This window comes from Pristiophorus japonicus, chromosome 2, assembly GCF_044704955.1.
Source record: "Pristiophorus japonicus isolate sPriJap1 chromosome 2, sPriJap1.hap1, whole genome shotgun sequence".
In the NCBI taxonomy this organism is placed as follows: Eukaryota; Metazoa; Chordata; class Chondrichthyes; family Pristiophoridae; genus Pristiophorus; species Pristiophorus japonicus.
The window spans coordinates 107762707-107778586 of record NC_091978.1 but is presented as its reverse complement, the minus strand read 5'-3'; positions in this window follow the sequence as shown (position 1 = coordinate 107778586).

The window sequence follows — 15880 nt, the reverse complement described above, 5'->3', positions numbered from 1 at the left end:
AAATTTGTTTGGTGTTGCCGTTGGTGGACATAAATGCCTGGGCTATTGTTATGGCTTTGCTCAGATTCGGTGTTTCAATAGTCAGTAGTTTGCGAAGGATAACCTCATGGCCAATGCCAAGCACAAAAAAGTCTCTTAGCATTTGCTCAAGGAATCCATCGAGTTCGCAATGTCCTGCAAGATGCATTAGTTTGGTGACATAGCTCACCACTTCCTGGCCTTCAGACCGTTGACACGTGTAGAACTGATACCTTGCCATCAAAACGCTTTCCTTCGGATTTAGCTGCTCTAGACCAGCCTACACAGTTCTTCATGGGATTTGGTTGTTGGTTTCACCAGAGATAGAAGATTCTTCATGAGGTCATAGGTTGTTGCCCCATAGACGGTAAGGAGTATTGCCCTTCCTTTGGCAGCGTTCTCATCCCCTTCCAGCTAGTTGGCCACAAAATATTGATCGAGTCACTCCACGAAGGCCTCCAAATCATCCCCTTCTGAGAATTTCTCTAGGATGCCAACAGTTCTTTGCATTATCACATGGTTATTTGTTATCTCATTGCCAATTGTTACGCTCATAATAAAGTGATACAACAGAGTACTGTATGCAATGAGTAAGTGTGACCTTAGCTCCTTTAATTAAACTCTAGGGTGTTGTTACAGCATGGGAGGCCTGCTTATATACAGTGCTCCCAAGGGATGCTGGGATCTTTTGGGACTCCAACAGGTAGCCCCTCTGGTGGTGGTTAATGCAGGTTGCCAAGGGTTACATACATAACAAAAACTGTGCACAATATTCAAGGTGTGGCCTCACCAATTCCCTGTACAACTGCAGAAAGACCTCCCTGCTCCTGTACTCAATCATTCTCGCTGTGAAAGCCAACATGCCATTTGCCTTCTTCACCACCTGCTGTATTTGCATGCCAACTTTAAATGACTGATGTACCATGACACCCAGGTCTCGTTGCACCTCCCATTTTCCTAATCTGTCACCATTCAGATAATATTCTGCCTTCCTGTTTTTGCCACCAAAGTGGATAACCTCACATTTATCTATATTATACTGCATCTGCCATGCATTTGCCCACTTATCTAATCTATCCAGGTCACCCTGCAGCCTCTTAGCATCCTCCTCATAGCTCACACTGCTACCCATCTGCAAACTTGAAGATATTACATTCAATTCCTTCGTCGAAATCATTAATGATGCGCAATATTCTTCCATTGTCCTATTTGGTAGTACTTGGTCATTTTAACGTCGAAGATGACATATATTTCCTTCCGACACTCATTTACCAGAGGTTCCAATCGGTCCACGTTCAAGTATACCATATGGGTACTGGTTACACATATATAATTTTGTCCAATTTCATTTTTTCTGGTATCATTTAAGGGTTGCAGCAGCCATTCGCAAGACCCTGCTGTGCCTTCCATGCTGCATAGTTGACAACCAATGGTGTATGTAGGGGACATACATGCTCAAATGGCCACTTTACACAGTCCATCCCTTCGTGCATTTTATTCTTCGGGTCTATCCATTTTCCGTAAAACTGTGGCTTCCATAAGTTTTTACAGAATAGCTGTGGTAGGGTTACAAACACACACCATATCTGACTATTAGTAACATTAGCCAACAACATAGTCATGTTACCTCCCTCTTCATCACATCGCGTATGCTTCATAGAAACATGGAAACATCGAAAATAGGTGCAGGAGTAGGCCATTCGGCCCGTCGAGCCTGCACCACCATTCAATAAGATCATGGCTGATCATTCAACTCAGTACCCCTTTCCTGCTTTCTCTCCATACCACTTGATCCCTTTAGCCGTCAGGGCCATATCTAGCTCCCTCTTGAATAAATCGAATGAATTAGCATCAACAATTCTCTGCAGTAGAGAATTCCAGAGGTTAACAACTCTCTGAGTGAAGAAGATTCTCCTCATCTCGGTCCTAAATGGCTTACCCCTTATCCTTAGACTGTGACCCCTGGTTCTGGACATCCCCAACATCGGGAACATTCTTCGTGCATCTAACCTGTCCAGTCCCATCAGAATATTACATGTTTTTTTGAGATCCCCTCTCATTCTTCTGAACTCCAGTGAATACAGGCCCAGTCGATCCAGTCTCTCCTCATATGTCAGTCCCGCCATCCCGGGAATCAGTCTGGTGAACCTTCGCTGTACTCCCTCAAAAGCAAGAACGTCCTTCCTCAGATTAGGAGACCAAAACTGAACACAATTCAGTTCAGGTGAGGCCTCACCAAGGCCCTGTACAACTGCAGTAAGACCTCCCTGCTCCTATACTCAAATCCCCTAGCTATGAAGGCCAACATGCCATTTGCCTTCTTCACCGCCTGCTATACCTGCATGCCAACTTTCAATGACTGATGAACCATGACACCCAGGTCTCGTTGCACCTCTCTTTTTCCTAATCTACCACCATTCAGATAATATTCTGTCTCACGTTTTTGCCCCCAAAGTGGATAACCTCACATTTATCCGCATTATACTGCATCTGCCATGCATTTGCCCACTCACCTAACCTGTCCAAGTCACCCTGCAGCCTCTTAGCATCCTCCTCACAGCTCACATCGCCACCCACTCAAACTTGGAGATGTTACACTTAATTCCTTCATCTAAGAAATTGATGTATATTGTAAATAGCTGGGGTCCCAGCACTGAGCCCTGCGGCACCCCACTAGTCACTGCCTGCCATTCTGAAAAGGACCCGTTTATCCCATCTCTCTGCTTCCTGTCTGCCAACCAGTTCTCTATCCACATCAATACATTACCCCCAATACCACGTGCTTTAATTTTGCACAATAATCTCTAGTGTTGGACCTTGTGAAAAACCTTTTGAAAGTCCAAATACACCACATCCACTGGTTCTCCCTTGTCCACTGTACTAGTTACATCCTCGAAAAATTCTAGAAGATTTGTCAAGCATGATTTCCCTTTCATAAATCCATGCTGACTTGGACCGATCCTTTCACGGCTTTCCAAATGTGCTGCTATTTCATCTTTAATAATTGATTCCAACATTTTCCCCACTACTGATGTCAGGCTAACTGGTCTATAATTCCACGTTTTCTCTCTCCCTCCTTTTTTAAAAAGTGGTGTTATATTAGCTACCCTCCAATCAATAGGAACTGATCCAGAGTCGATAGACTGTTGGAAAATGATCACCAATGCATCCACTATTTCTAGGGCTACTTCCTTAATACTCTGGGATGCAGACTATCAGGCCCCGGGGATTTATCGGCCTTCAATCCCATCAATTTCCCTAACACAATTTCCTGACTAATAAAGATTTCCTTCAGTTCCTCCTTCTCACAAGACCCTCGTTCCCCTACTATTTCCGTAAGGTTATATGTGCCTTCCTTCGTGAAGACAGAACCAAAGTATTTGTTCAATTGGTCTGCCATTTCTTTATTCCCCATTATAAATTCACCTGAATCTGATTGCAAGGGACCCACGTTTGTCTTCACGAATCTTTTTCTCTTCACAAATCTATGGAAGCTTTTGCAGTCAGTTTTTATGTTCCCTGCAAGCTTCCTCTCATACTCTATTTTCCCCCTCCTAATTAAACCCTTTGTCCTCTGCTGAATTCTAAATTTTTTCCAGTCCTCAAGTTTGATGCTTTTTCTGGCCAATTTATATGCCTCTTCCTTGGATTTAACACTATCACTAATTTCCCTTGTTAGTCACGGTTGAGCCACCTTCCCTGTTTATTTTTACTCCAGACAGGGATATTCAATTGTTGAAGTTCATCCATGTGATCTTTAAATGTTTGCCATTGCTTATCCACCGTCAATCCTTTAAATATCATTCGCCAGTCTATTCTAGCCAATTCACGTCTCATACCATTGCAGTTACCTTTTTTAAGTTCAGGACCCGAGTCTCTGAATGAACTGTATCACTCTCCATCTTAATAAAGAATTCTACCATATTATGGTCACTCTTCCCCAAGGGGCCTCGCACAACAAGATTGCTAATTAGTCCTTTCTCATCACACATCAGCCAGTCTAGGATGGCCAGCCCTCTAGTTGGTTCCTCGACATATTGGTCTAGAAAACCATCCCTAATATACTCCAGGAAATCCTCCTCCACCGTATTGCTACCAGTTTGGTTAGCCCAATCTATATGTAGATTAAAGTCGCCCATGATAACTGCTGCACCTTTATTGCACGCATCCGTAATTTCTTGTTTGATGCCATCCCCAACCTCACTACTACTGTTTGGTGGTCTGTACACAACTCCCACTAGCGTTTTCTGCCCTTTGGTATTCCGCAGCTCTACCCATACAGATTCCACATCATCCAAGCTAATGGATGGCCTGAGTGTTAGATTTCGTTGGTCAAACTGAAACAGTTTAGCCCATCGTAGGGCATTCCCAAAGAATGCTGTCCTTTCTAATTCAGCCCGTTGTCCTTCCTTAATCAAGCCCATTATAAGGCAGTGAATCTCATTGGCTTCCCGCGTTAAATTGGCCGATACCTGTTGCTGTTCACAGTTAGTTTTGTTTGCCTACTGCCATATAATTTTGTCTGACAGCCATCCCCGCAGGCTATTGGCCTGTAAGGGTTCCTGCCACACATCTGACAGCCTTATGGCATCTTTAGTCAATTGTCCCACTTCCTGTATTTTATTCTGCAGCATCTCGATATCCATTGAGTTTAATGCTCCTAGTTCCGTTCCTAACCCTCCTAGTACTGTATCTAGTATGTTTCACCGATTACGAGCTTTTGTTGTCTTTAGGGCAAGATCCAGGTTCTTACATTACCTGGGTACAATCTTTTGGACATACTGTATATTTATTGTTAAATTTATTATTGAAAGGCTATCAATGTGCTCAGACACGTATCGCGCAGTCTTTGTAAGTGTGGCATCCGTTCCTGGTTCGGACGGGGATATTTTACACTTGTCATGCCCAGCCATGTACCCCTCCCGCAAAACTGTGAATTATTCATACACATCACCCTGTCTCCATCTCCCAAAGTTGTCTGTCTCCACTCTGTACTATTGGTATACTCTGTTTTGTTAATATTCCAGGCTTCTTTCCGTATTTTGGTTATGTTCTGGGGAGTATTGTCGCAACCTTGCTTACACATCATCCCGGGACCGTCGGCCTCCCATGTAAAGTTGAACGTTACATTCTTGCTTTAATGGAGAATCAATACAAAATTCCCAAAGATTGGTGCTGAATAGGTCCACCATCTACAGTCAAACATTATATTAAAAATACGACATTCATAAGAACATAAGAATTAGGAACAGAAGGAGGCCATCTAGCCCCTCGAGCCTGCTCCGCCACTCAAAAAGATCATCCCGCGGGGCATGTATAGTGTCCCTGGGTTACATTTCGTTGGGATTTCTGCATCATATAATGTTTAAGCCCTTTTCCTTCCAACTGTGGAGGCACTGGGAGGGCCAGAGCGGCCACTAACCCAGTCACCACCACTACTATCCACAGGTTCATCCCGTTGTTTTCTGGCCTGCTTCCTTATCGGACGCTTCCGTGGTCGCCGGGTGCACCATCACCATGGGTTAAAACAGACGGGAGTTGTTTAGTATTATATGGCTTTACCTGTGTCCGGTGCTTCCATCTAATCCCAGTGGGCTCCTGCAGAAAAACACGAGTATCACTCGTCATTAGTACCGAGTATGGCCCCATCCATCGGGGCTCCATTCCCTTTCGCAGCCCTTTATCATTACCTGTTCTCCTATTTTCGGTAGCGTTTCGGGTCTCATTCCCTCATTTTGAATTTCTAGATCTCTTATCTGTTGTCTGCTTTTAACTTCTTCATTCATAGCCTGCACCTCTTGGTTTAGCTGGACCAAGTACCGCCTTAGCCTATCCTGAATTGGTCCTGCTTCACCTGTCCCTCCGGCTAAGTCCTCTGGTAGTCTCATAGCCCGTCCAGTCATCAACTCATATGGTGTTAGTTCCGTGGTATAATGTTATTACTTGTTACCTACAACATTGTGGTGCCACAACTTGCTCCTGGGGACCCCATACCCATATGTCACCCTTTTGGTGGGTCCTGTGTTTACTCCATTCACGTCTTTCTTCCTGATCAACACGATGGTGGACCTGTGCTATATTTATGTCTGTCTGAACACTGTTAGTCATTACTGGTTGAATTTCAGCCTTAAATGCTATCTCTGGCTTCTGTTCAGCTGCCGCTCCTTTGGCTGCTAGGTCTGCAAACCGATTCCCCAAGGTGGGTAGGTCATAGGGGTGCATATGGCCCTTACTAGTTTGTTTTGTGTGTGCTTCCCATGGCTCCTTTGCTGCTTTTACTCGCCTTTCTACTAGCCTTCCATGTTTTACCACCTTGCCAGAAGATGTCACATACCCTCATCATGACCAGGCTGCCATATAGTCGTGAACCACCCCGAAAGCGAATCGACTGTCTGTATATATGTTTACTCGCTTTCCTTTAGCTGACTCGAGAGCATTTATAAGGGCCACCAGTTCTGCCACCTGGGCTGATTTATCTCCTGGGCGTGCTCCTGCCATTATTGTCGCTCCCTCCTGTGTTACAACCACCCACCCAGTATGGGGTTCTCCATCAATGTATTTTCTGAATCCGTCCACATACAAAGTCTCATCTGGGTTGTCCAATAACTCTTCCTTTACCCTGCTATCCGTTTCCTCCTCTACTTGTTCCCTACAGCTATGTTCCTCCCCTTCTGTCAGTACCCCAGTAGCGGGGTTAACTCCATTATGCTTTTTTATTATTACTGACTTGTCTTTGGGCAGCAATACGGCCTCCCACTTAGCCTTTTGGCTGTCCGAGATCGACCGCAGCTTTCCAGTATTTAGTAATTCTACCAGGCTATGTTGTGTGTGCAAAATAGTCTGTCCCACCAGCACTACCGGTTCGCTTACTTTGACTGCCCAAGTCGCACAGTCCAGGGCGGCCACACATCAGGGCATCCCACTAACCACTGGGTCTTTCTTTGACGAGTAGTAGGCTATAGGTCTCTGCCAGCCCCCATGTTCCTGCATTACCATGGTGGAATAGCTTCCATCATCCTGATCACAATATAGATGGAAAGGTTTATTGGGATCTGGCAATCCTAGGGCAGGGGCCGACATCAGGGCTCTTTTTAGTTCCCCGTTTACCTCTTCCTGTTCTGGTCCCCAATCTATCTTCTGTACGGGTCCCCCCGTTTCTTTAATGAATTTCTGTATGGGTTCCGCTATCGTTGTGTATTGAGGTATAACATTTTGACTATAATTAAAAAGTCCTAATACTTTCCTTACTCCCCTGGTTTACAATGTTCAGGTAACAGTTTGTTACCCACTCATCTTGTGGCTTCAAGATAAACGCTCCTGACACTCGGTTGCCGCCCCCTAGGGGCTGCTTTACATAGTTGTTGTACCCTTCTATTCTTTCAGCTGGGACCAATGTTTCCATTGGCCCCCATCTTTCATATTTACATATGCACATGTATCACTACTGATTAATACTTCACATGGTCCATTCCATCGTGGGGCGAATCCAGGTTTTCCTGGCAATTCTCCAACCTCCGGCACTACCGCCTGGGGTTTTGTCCCTTTATCTTATCTTTGTCCCTTTGTCTATCTCTTACTCCCTGCTGCATCTCTTTCAGCTGCTTACTCAATTCCATCACATACTTCCTGATTCTATCTCGTAATGGTCCTAATTCTGCCGCTCCTGTAACTATCCCCTCGGGTAACTTTATTGCTCATAGGGGGTTAATCCTGTCGTTCGATTTGGTGTGGCGGGTAACCTTATTAGTATCATGAGTATCAATTCTAGCCATGATTGTCTGGTTTCCTGCATTCCAAAATAAGTGATAGTTTATAAACTATCTTAACACACAAGTGCTCGCAATTCAATTTCTCGCAAATCATTTCCAAGGTATATACTTCAATGCAAGGAGTATAGTGAATAAGGCATATGAGATGAGATTACAGGTAGACAATTGGGAATATGATATTATAGCTATTACAGATACATTGCTAAAAGAGGGGCAGGTATGGCAGCTCAACATTCCTGGTTACAGGATCTTCAGTTGGGAGAGGGAGGGGGTTAAAAAGGGAGGGGGCGTGGTATTGATTAATTAAACTATTAAAGCTGTGAGGAGGGAAGATATGTTAGAGAGATCATCAAACGAGGCCATATATCTCAAACTGAAAAACAAAAATGGGGCGATCACACTGCTGGGAGTGTACTATAGACCCCAAACAGTGAGAGGGAGATAGAAGAGCAAATATGTAGGCAAGTTTCTGAAAAGTGCAAAAACTATAGAGCAGTAATAGTAGGGGATTTCAACTATTCTAATATTAACTGGGAAAAAATTAGTGTGAAGGGTATAGAGGGTGTGGAATTCCTAAAATGCATTTAGGAGAACTTTTTTAGCTAGTATGTAGCAACTTGGGAAGGGGTGGTTCTGGATTTAGTTTTAGGGAATGAAGTTGGGCAGGTAAAAGGGGTATCAGTGGGAGAGCATTTAGGTGCGAGTGACCATAATTCAATTAGATTTAAGGTAATTATGGAAAAGGACAAGGATATACCAGGAATAAAAGTTCTAAATTTTTAGTGTGGAAGCAAGCCATCCTCGACTCCGAGGGACTGCCTAAGAAGAAGAAGAGTTTGCTGACGTTATAAAGATGAGAGGAAAAGCAATAAGTGAGGAGAACATTAAAAAGCTGCAAAAGGACATAGACAGGCTAAGTGAGAGGGCAAAAATTTGGCAGATGGAGTGTAATGTTGGAAAGTGTGAGGTCATGCACTTTGCCAGAAAAAATTAAAGAGCAAGTTATTATTTAAATGGAGAAAGCTTGCAAAGTAATGCACTACAGTGGGACCTGGGGGTACTTGTGCATGAAACACAAAAGGATAGTATGCAGGTACAGCAAGTGATCAGGAAGGCCAATGGAATCTTGGCCTTTATTGCAAAGGGGTATTGCAAAGGGGATGGAGTATAAAAGCAGGGCAGTCTTGTTACAGCTGTGGACGGTATTGATGAGGCCACAGCTGGAATACTGCATACAGTTTTGGTTTCCATATTTACGAAAGGATATGCTTGCTTTAGAGGCAGTTCAGTGAAGGTTCACTAGGTTGATTCCGGGGATAAGGGGGTTGACTTATGAGAAAAGGTTGAATAGGTTGGGCCTCTACTCATTGGAATTCAGAAGAATGAGAGGTGATCTTATCAAAATGTGTAAGATTATGAGGGGGCTTGTCAAGGTGGATGCAGAGAGGATGTTTCCACTGGTGGGGGTGAGTAGAACTCGAGGGCATGATCTTAGATAAGGGGACGCCCATTTAAAACTGAGATGAGGAGAAATGTCTTCTCTCAGAGGGTTGTGAATCTGTGGAATTTGCTACCTCAGAGAGCTGTGGAAGCTGGGACATTAAATAAATTTAAGACACAAATAGACATTTTCTTAAATGATAAGGGAATAAGGGGTTATGGGGTGCAGGCAGGGAAGTGGAGCTGAGTCCATGATCATCAGCCATGATCTTATTGAATGGCGGAGCAGGCTCGAGGGGCCATATGACCTAATCCTGCTCCTATTTCCTACGTTCTTATGGAAGACCCTATATTTCTAATTCAGCAAAAATCTGTTCCAATTATGCTTGCTACAAAATATGTCCTTCAGAACTTGTCACTCTTCAACTGCTATCCCTCCAAAGCTGTCCTGCAACGTAAGAACATAAGAACATAAGAAATAAGAGCAGGAGTAGGCCATATGGCCCCTCGAGCCTGCTCCGCTATGCAATAAGACCATGGCTGGTCTGACCTTGGCCACAACTCCACTTTCCTGCCAGTTCTCCATAACCCTTGAATTCCCTATAGTTCAAGAATCTGTCTAATATATTCAATGACGCAGGTTGCACAGCTCTCTGGGGTAAAGAGAGAGAAGAGAGAGAGATGATAAAAAGAGAGAAGATAGCTTATGAGAGTAAATTAGCAAAAAATATAAGAACAGACTGTTAGAATTTCTATATGCATATAAAAAGGAAGCAAGTCACTAAAGTAAATGTTGGTCCCTTCGAGAATGAGACTGGGGAATTAATAATGGGAAACAGGGAAATTGAACAAATATTTTGTGTCAGTCTTCATGGTAGAAGACACTAAAGGCATCCCAAAAATTGATAATCAAGGGACTATTGGGGGGGTGGGACTTAAAGCAATCCCTATCACTCGAGAAAAAGTACTCGGCAAACTAATGGGACTAAAGGTGGACAAGTCCCCTGGATCTGATGGCCTGCATTCTAGAGTCTTAAAAGAGGTGGCTGCAGAGATAATGGATGCACTGGTTGTAATCTACCAATGGTCCTTGGGGCTGAAATTCACTTGCACAAGAAAGCTGGCGCACCTCCCGACTTTTTGGGGCCATCATCACCAACATTTTTTCAGTGGTGCCCCGATCGATCTTCAGGCAACAAAATAAGAAAATGGGTTCTTGTGCTAACGAGCACCTCCAAACAGCACTTTGCAGCGGTGTGGGTGTGTTAATTGAAGTGGGCTGAACACAGAGAAATTCAGCATGCTGGTAATGTGGATCTAACAAGTCAGCTGCTCCCTGGCCTTCTTAAAGGTCAGGGTTTGCAGTGAGGCCCTGAGGAGGGAAGGCGTTTACTTTCAGGATGGATGGTGTTAGAGGAGCAAGGAGAGCAAGATGCTTCACCGATACCGAGCTGGAGACCCTTATGGAGGGTTAGAGGGCAGGAGGAGACTGCTGTGTCCCGACGTGGGGAGACCAACTTTGGAGGTCTTGAGTAATGCATGGACGGAGATAGCAGAGGTGGTCTCAGGCACTTCCATCCATCAGAGGACTTCCATGCAGTGCAGGAAACAATTCCACGATGTCATCTGTCTTATGAAAGTGAGTAGCTCTTCCAGCAACTGCTGACCTTGCATCTGCGAGCCTCTCCTTCAACTAATTAGCAATCTTGTTGTGTGAGACCCCCTGGGGAAGAGTGACCATAATATGGTAGAATTCTTTATTAAGATGGAGAGTGACACAGTTAATTCAGAAACTAGGGTCCTGAACTTAAGGAAAGATAACTTTGATGGTTTGAGGTGTGAATTGGCTAGGATAGACTGGCAAATGATACTTAAAGGGTTGACGGTGGATAGACAATGGCAAACATTTAAAGATCACATGGATGAACTTCAGCAATTGTACATTCCTGTCTGGAGTAAAAATAAAACGGGGAAGGTGGCTCAACCGTGGCTAACAAGGGAAATTAAGGATAGTGTTAAATCCAAGGAAGAGGGATATACATTGGCCAGAAAAAGCAGCAAACCTGAGGAATGGGAGAAATTTAGAAGTCAGCAGAGGAGGACAAAGGGTTTAATTAAGAGGGGGAAAATAGAGTACGAGAAGAAGCTTGCCAGGAACATAAAAACTGACGAAAAGCTTCTATAGATATGTGAAGAGAAAAAGATTAGTGAAGACAAACGTAGGTCCCTTGCAGTCGGATTCAGGTGAATTTATAATGGGGAACAAAGAAATGGCAGACCAATTGAACAAATACTTTGGTTCTGTCTTCAAGAAGGAAGACACAAATAACCTTCCAGAAGTACTCGGGGACCGAGGGTCGAGTGAGAAGGAGGAACTGATGAATATCCTTATTAGGCGGGAAACTGTGTTAGGGAAATTGATGCGATTGAAGGCCGATAAATCCCCGGGGCCTGATATCAGTAGTGGGGAAAATGTTGGAATCAATTATTAAGGATGAAATAGCAGCGCATTTGGATAGCAGTGACAGGATTGGTCCAAGTCAGCATGGATTTATGAAAGGGAAATCATGCTTGGCAAATCTTCTGGAATTTTTTGAGGGTGTAACTAGTAGAGTGGACAAGGGAGAACCAGTGGATGTGGTGTATTTGGACTTTCAAAAGGCTTTTGACAAGGTCCCACACAAGAGATTGGTGTGCAAAATCAAAGAACGTGGTATTGGGGGTAATATACTGACGTGGATAGAGAATTGGTTGGCAGACAGGAAGCAGAGAGTCGGGATAAACAGGTCCTTTTCAGAAAGGCAGGCAGTGACTAGTGGAGTGCCGCAGGGCTCAGTGCTGGGACCCCAGCTCTTTACAATATACATCAATGATTTAGATGAAGGAATTGAGTGTAATAACTCCAAGTTTGCAGATGACACTAAACTGGGTGGCGGTGTGAGCTGTGAGGGGGATGCTAAGAGGCTGCAGGGTGACTTGGACAGGTTAGGTGAGTGGGCAAATACATGGCAGATGCAGTATAATGCGGATAAATGTGAGGTTATCCACTTTGGGGGCAAAAATGCAAGACAGAATATTATCTAAATGGCGGTAGATTAGGAAAAGGGGAGGTGCAACGAGACCTGGGTGTCATGGTTCATCAGTCATTGAAAGTTGGCATTCAGGTACAGCAGGCAGTGAAGAAAGCAAATGGTATGTTGGCCTTCATAGCTAGGGGATTTGAGTATAGGAGCAGGGAGGTCTTACTGCAGTTGTACAGGGCCTTGGTAAGGCCTCACCTGGAATATTGTGATCAGTTTTGATCTCCTAATCTGAGGAAGGACGTTCTTGCTATTGAGGGAATGCAGTGAAGGTTCACCAGATTGATTCCCGGGATGGCTGGACTGACATATGAGGATCAACTGGGCCTTTATACATTGGAGTTCAGAAGGATGAGAGGGGATCTCATAGAAACATACAAGATTCTGACGGGACAGGACAGGTTAGATGCAGGTAGAATGTTCCCGATGTTGGGGAAGTCCAGAACCAGGGGACACAGTCTTAGGATAAAGGGTTGGCCATTTAGGACTGAGATGGGAGAAACTTCTTCCCTCAGTGAGTTGTTAACCTGTGGAATTCCTTGCCGCAGAGAGTTGTTGATGCCAGTTCATTGGATATATTCAAGAGGGAGTTAGATCTGGCCCTTACAGCTAAGGGAATCAAAGGATATGGTCAGAAAGCAGTAAAGGGGTACTGAGGGAATGATCAGCCATGATCTTATTGAATGGTGGTGCAGGCTCGAAGGGCCGAATGGCCTACTCCTGCACCTATTTTCTATGTTTCTATGTTTCATTCTCTTATTTCCCATCCTCACTGTTAGTCACTCAAGCAACATTTCATTGTTCACATCTTTTTATATATATATGTGTATGTGTGTGTGTTCTCGCAATGGAGGTTCCTTTTCATCTCACACTTACAGCTGCATATCAGGGACAAACACTTGTGCACTCATTTCTGATGCATCATCACAGTGGTACCAACCATTCTTCATTTTTCAGGCTAAACTTGCTCATAATAGAATGGAGCAATGGAGGACAGGTGGTGGCGAGGCAGACATCCAGGTCCTCACACCTTTGGAGGAGAGGGTTGAGGCGCTCGTCGGTGGATATAGTGCCTTCCCTGTGGGTGAGGGTAGTGCTGATGCTGATGTGAATAATTGAAGGCCCTCCTTTAATGCACTCTCTCTTGAATGCGCCAGCGCCTACTGTTCCTTTCCTTCATGGAAGTCTTCGAGTTGCATCCTCCATGCCTTCATCCCCCACTGCCCCCTCATGGCAGCCCTTCTCCCATTTATGCTTGCAGATGACAGACTGAGTGGCAGCACACCCAGCACAGTCGGCAGTCACGAGAGACCTCGCAGACCAGCTGGAGACCTGCATCACACTCTTCTCCACATAATGCCTGAAATTTTAAGTTGCAGCAGTGAGGACATTGAGGGTTCAAGCCCTGATGAGAGCATCCACAGCACTCTATCGTTCGCTGAGGTGGAAGAGGAAGAGGACAGTGATGGCATCAACACGTCGCTGCTTCCACCCACACGCGCCAGCTCAGATAATGGGAGTGTGCGATGTAATATAGATATGCCAAAGGTGGGCAGTGGAAACGTTACAAGGACACCCTCAAAGTCTCCCTGATACAGTGAAAGATCCCCACTGACACCTGGGAGTCCTTGGCCAAAGAACGCCCTAAGTGGAGGAAGTGCATCCAGGAGGGCGCTAAGCACCTCGAGTTTCGTCGCCGTGAGCATGCAGAAATCAAGCACATTCTGCAGAAAGAGCATGCGGCAAACCAGTCCCACCCACCCCTTCACTCAACCACTAACCACTATCTGTCCCACCTGTGACCGAGACTGTGGTTCTCAAATTGGATTGTACAGCCACCTAAGAACTCATGCTAAGAGTGGAAGCAAGTCTTCCTCGATTCTGAGGGACTGCCTATGATGATGATGGATGAGGTATTCCAGGAGTCCGCACTGGGAATTGCACTGGGGCCTAGAGGGCTGCAGTATGGTGATGGGGCTAGGCAACCTCCGGTGCCATCTCTCCGGGGGGCGAGTCCGCACCGGAATTCTGCCGACGAGGACTCAGATGATGCCATCGATCTAGCAGTTTACGAAAGAAGGGTGGAGGCCATGCATTCCCAGATGTTGAGGGCACTGACAAGGGTGCCAGAGAGGCTTTTAGAAGTGGTGGGGAATGTGGAGGAGTCCACCTCCCGCATAGTCGTCAGCTCTGCGTGCACCATGGAGCCCATCATTGCCAGTGTACAGGCGATGGTGGACTCTCATTGTTCGTGCGGATCCAGCTGTGATGCTGCAACCTGCAAGTGATGTGGCATTTCAGCACAGGTGCGAGGGAACGAGCGTATCGGTTCTGGATTGGAAAGGATGGCCGCAGCCCTGGAAGCTCAGAATGCTCTTACGCACTCTGGGCAACAGGCCACGGAGCGTCTTACTGTTGCCATGGAGCTTCAAACTGCTGCCACCTCTGGTGGATTTGAGACTCTGGCTGCTCTCATGCAGTCGCAGCTCGATGCCACCTGACACCTCAGTGATGCATTCACAGCTGAGTCCAACACAGTCCACGGGGGAGCTTCCGCTGTCCGCCATACCACTGACCTGACCTCCCTCAGCTTGGTGGTGGTGGTAATTTGCCACCCCCGCTGAATGACTCAGGATCCTCGAACCAGGTTCCTGATGATGTGCTCTCTCAGGATCACAACATTCTTGGCTCCAGACCTGGCACTCCGCCAGTGCCTCCACGCATGACCTCGTCCAAGCCAAGCCAGACTGAACCCTTCCAGGAGGGTGGTGACCAGTCTGCATCCGGCCCTTCCAGGCCCAAAGCTATTCGAGGACATCCAACAAGGACATCTGCAGCTTCCACACAACAACCATAGTAGCTTTCCCAGACTTATGATGCAGCCACAGGGGAGACACGTAGGCATAGTATTAGGATAGGCATGCGTAAGAGGTATTGTAAGGAGATGCAAAGGGGTAAAAAATGATGAATTGTGTTAGTTTATGGTAGTTTTTTTGGTTCTGTTGTGTTTTTGCACTGACTTGCATCATTTGATAAATCTTTATTTTTTTGCACCTATATAAATAGGTATTATCACCTCATTTATGCATATATTGGAATTATTTATTAAATAGCTTTTACATAGTGAAGTTATTTAATGATATTCCGTGGGGAAATAGAATAAACAATCAAATCTGCATGAAGAACTGTACGTTGTAGGTTCAAAAGTTGTAGAATTTTTTTATTTTATTAACAAACAAAGAACTAATGAACAACACCCTCCCTCCAACCCCCCACCCCCCGCACCAACCCACCCTTCCCTCAAAATCCCAAAAATGTTACAAGAAGAAGAAATTAACATTTTACAGAACAAGTGACCATTTCAGTCATGCTAACAAGTGACCATTTCAGTTATGATAACAATTGACCATTTCAGTCATGCCAACAAGTGACTATTTCAGAAAGAATGGAAAGGGAACAGTTAAGTAATGATAACAAGTGAACAAGTGAACAAGTGAACATTTAACTTTATGCTGAGTTGCGTAAAATTTAGTTATGTTTAAATGTAACCCAATAACATTGCAGATTCTAGTT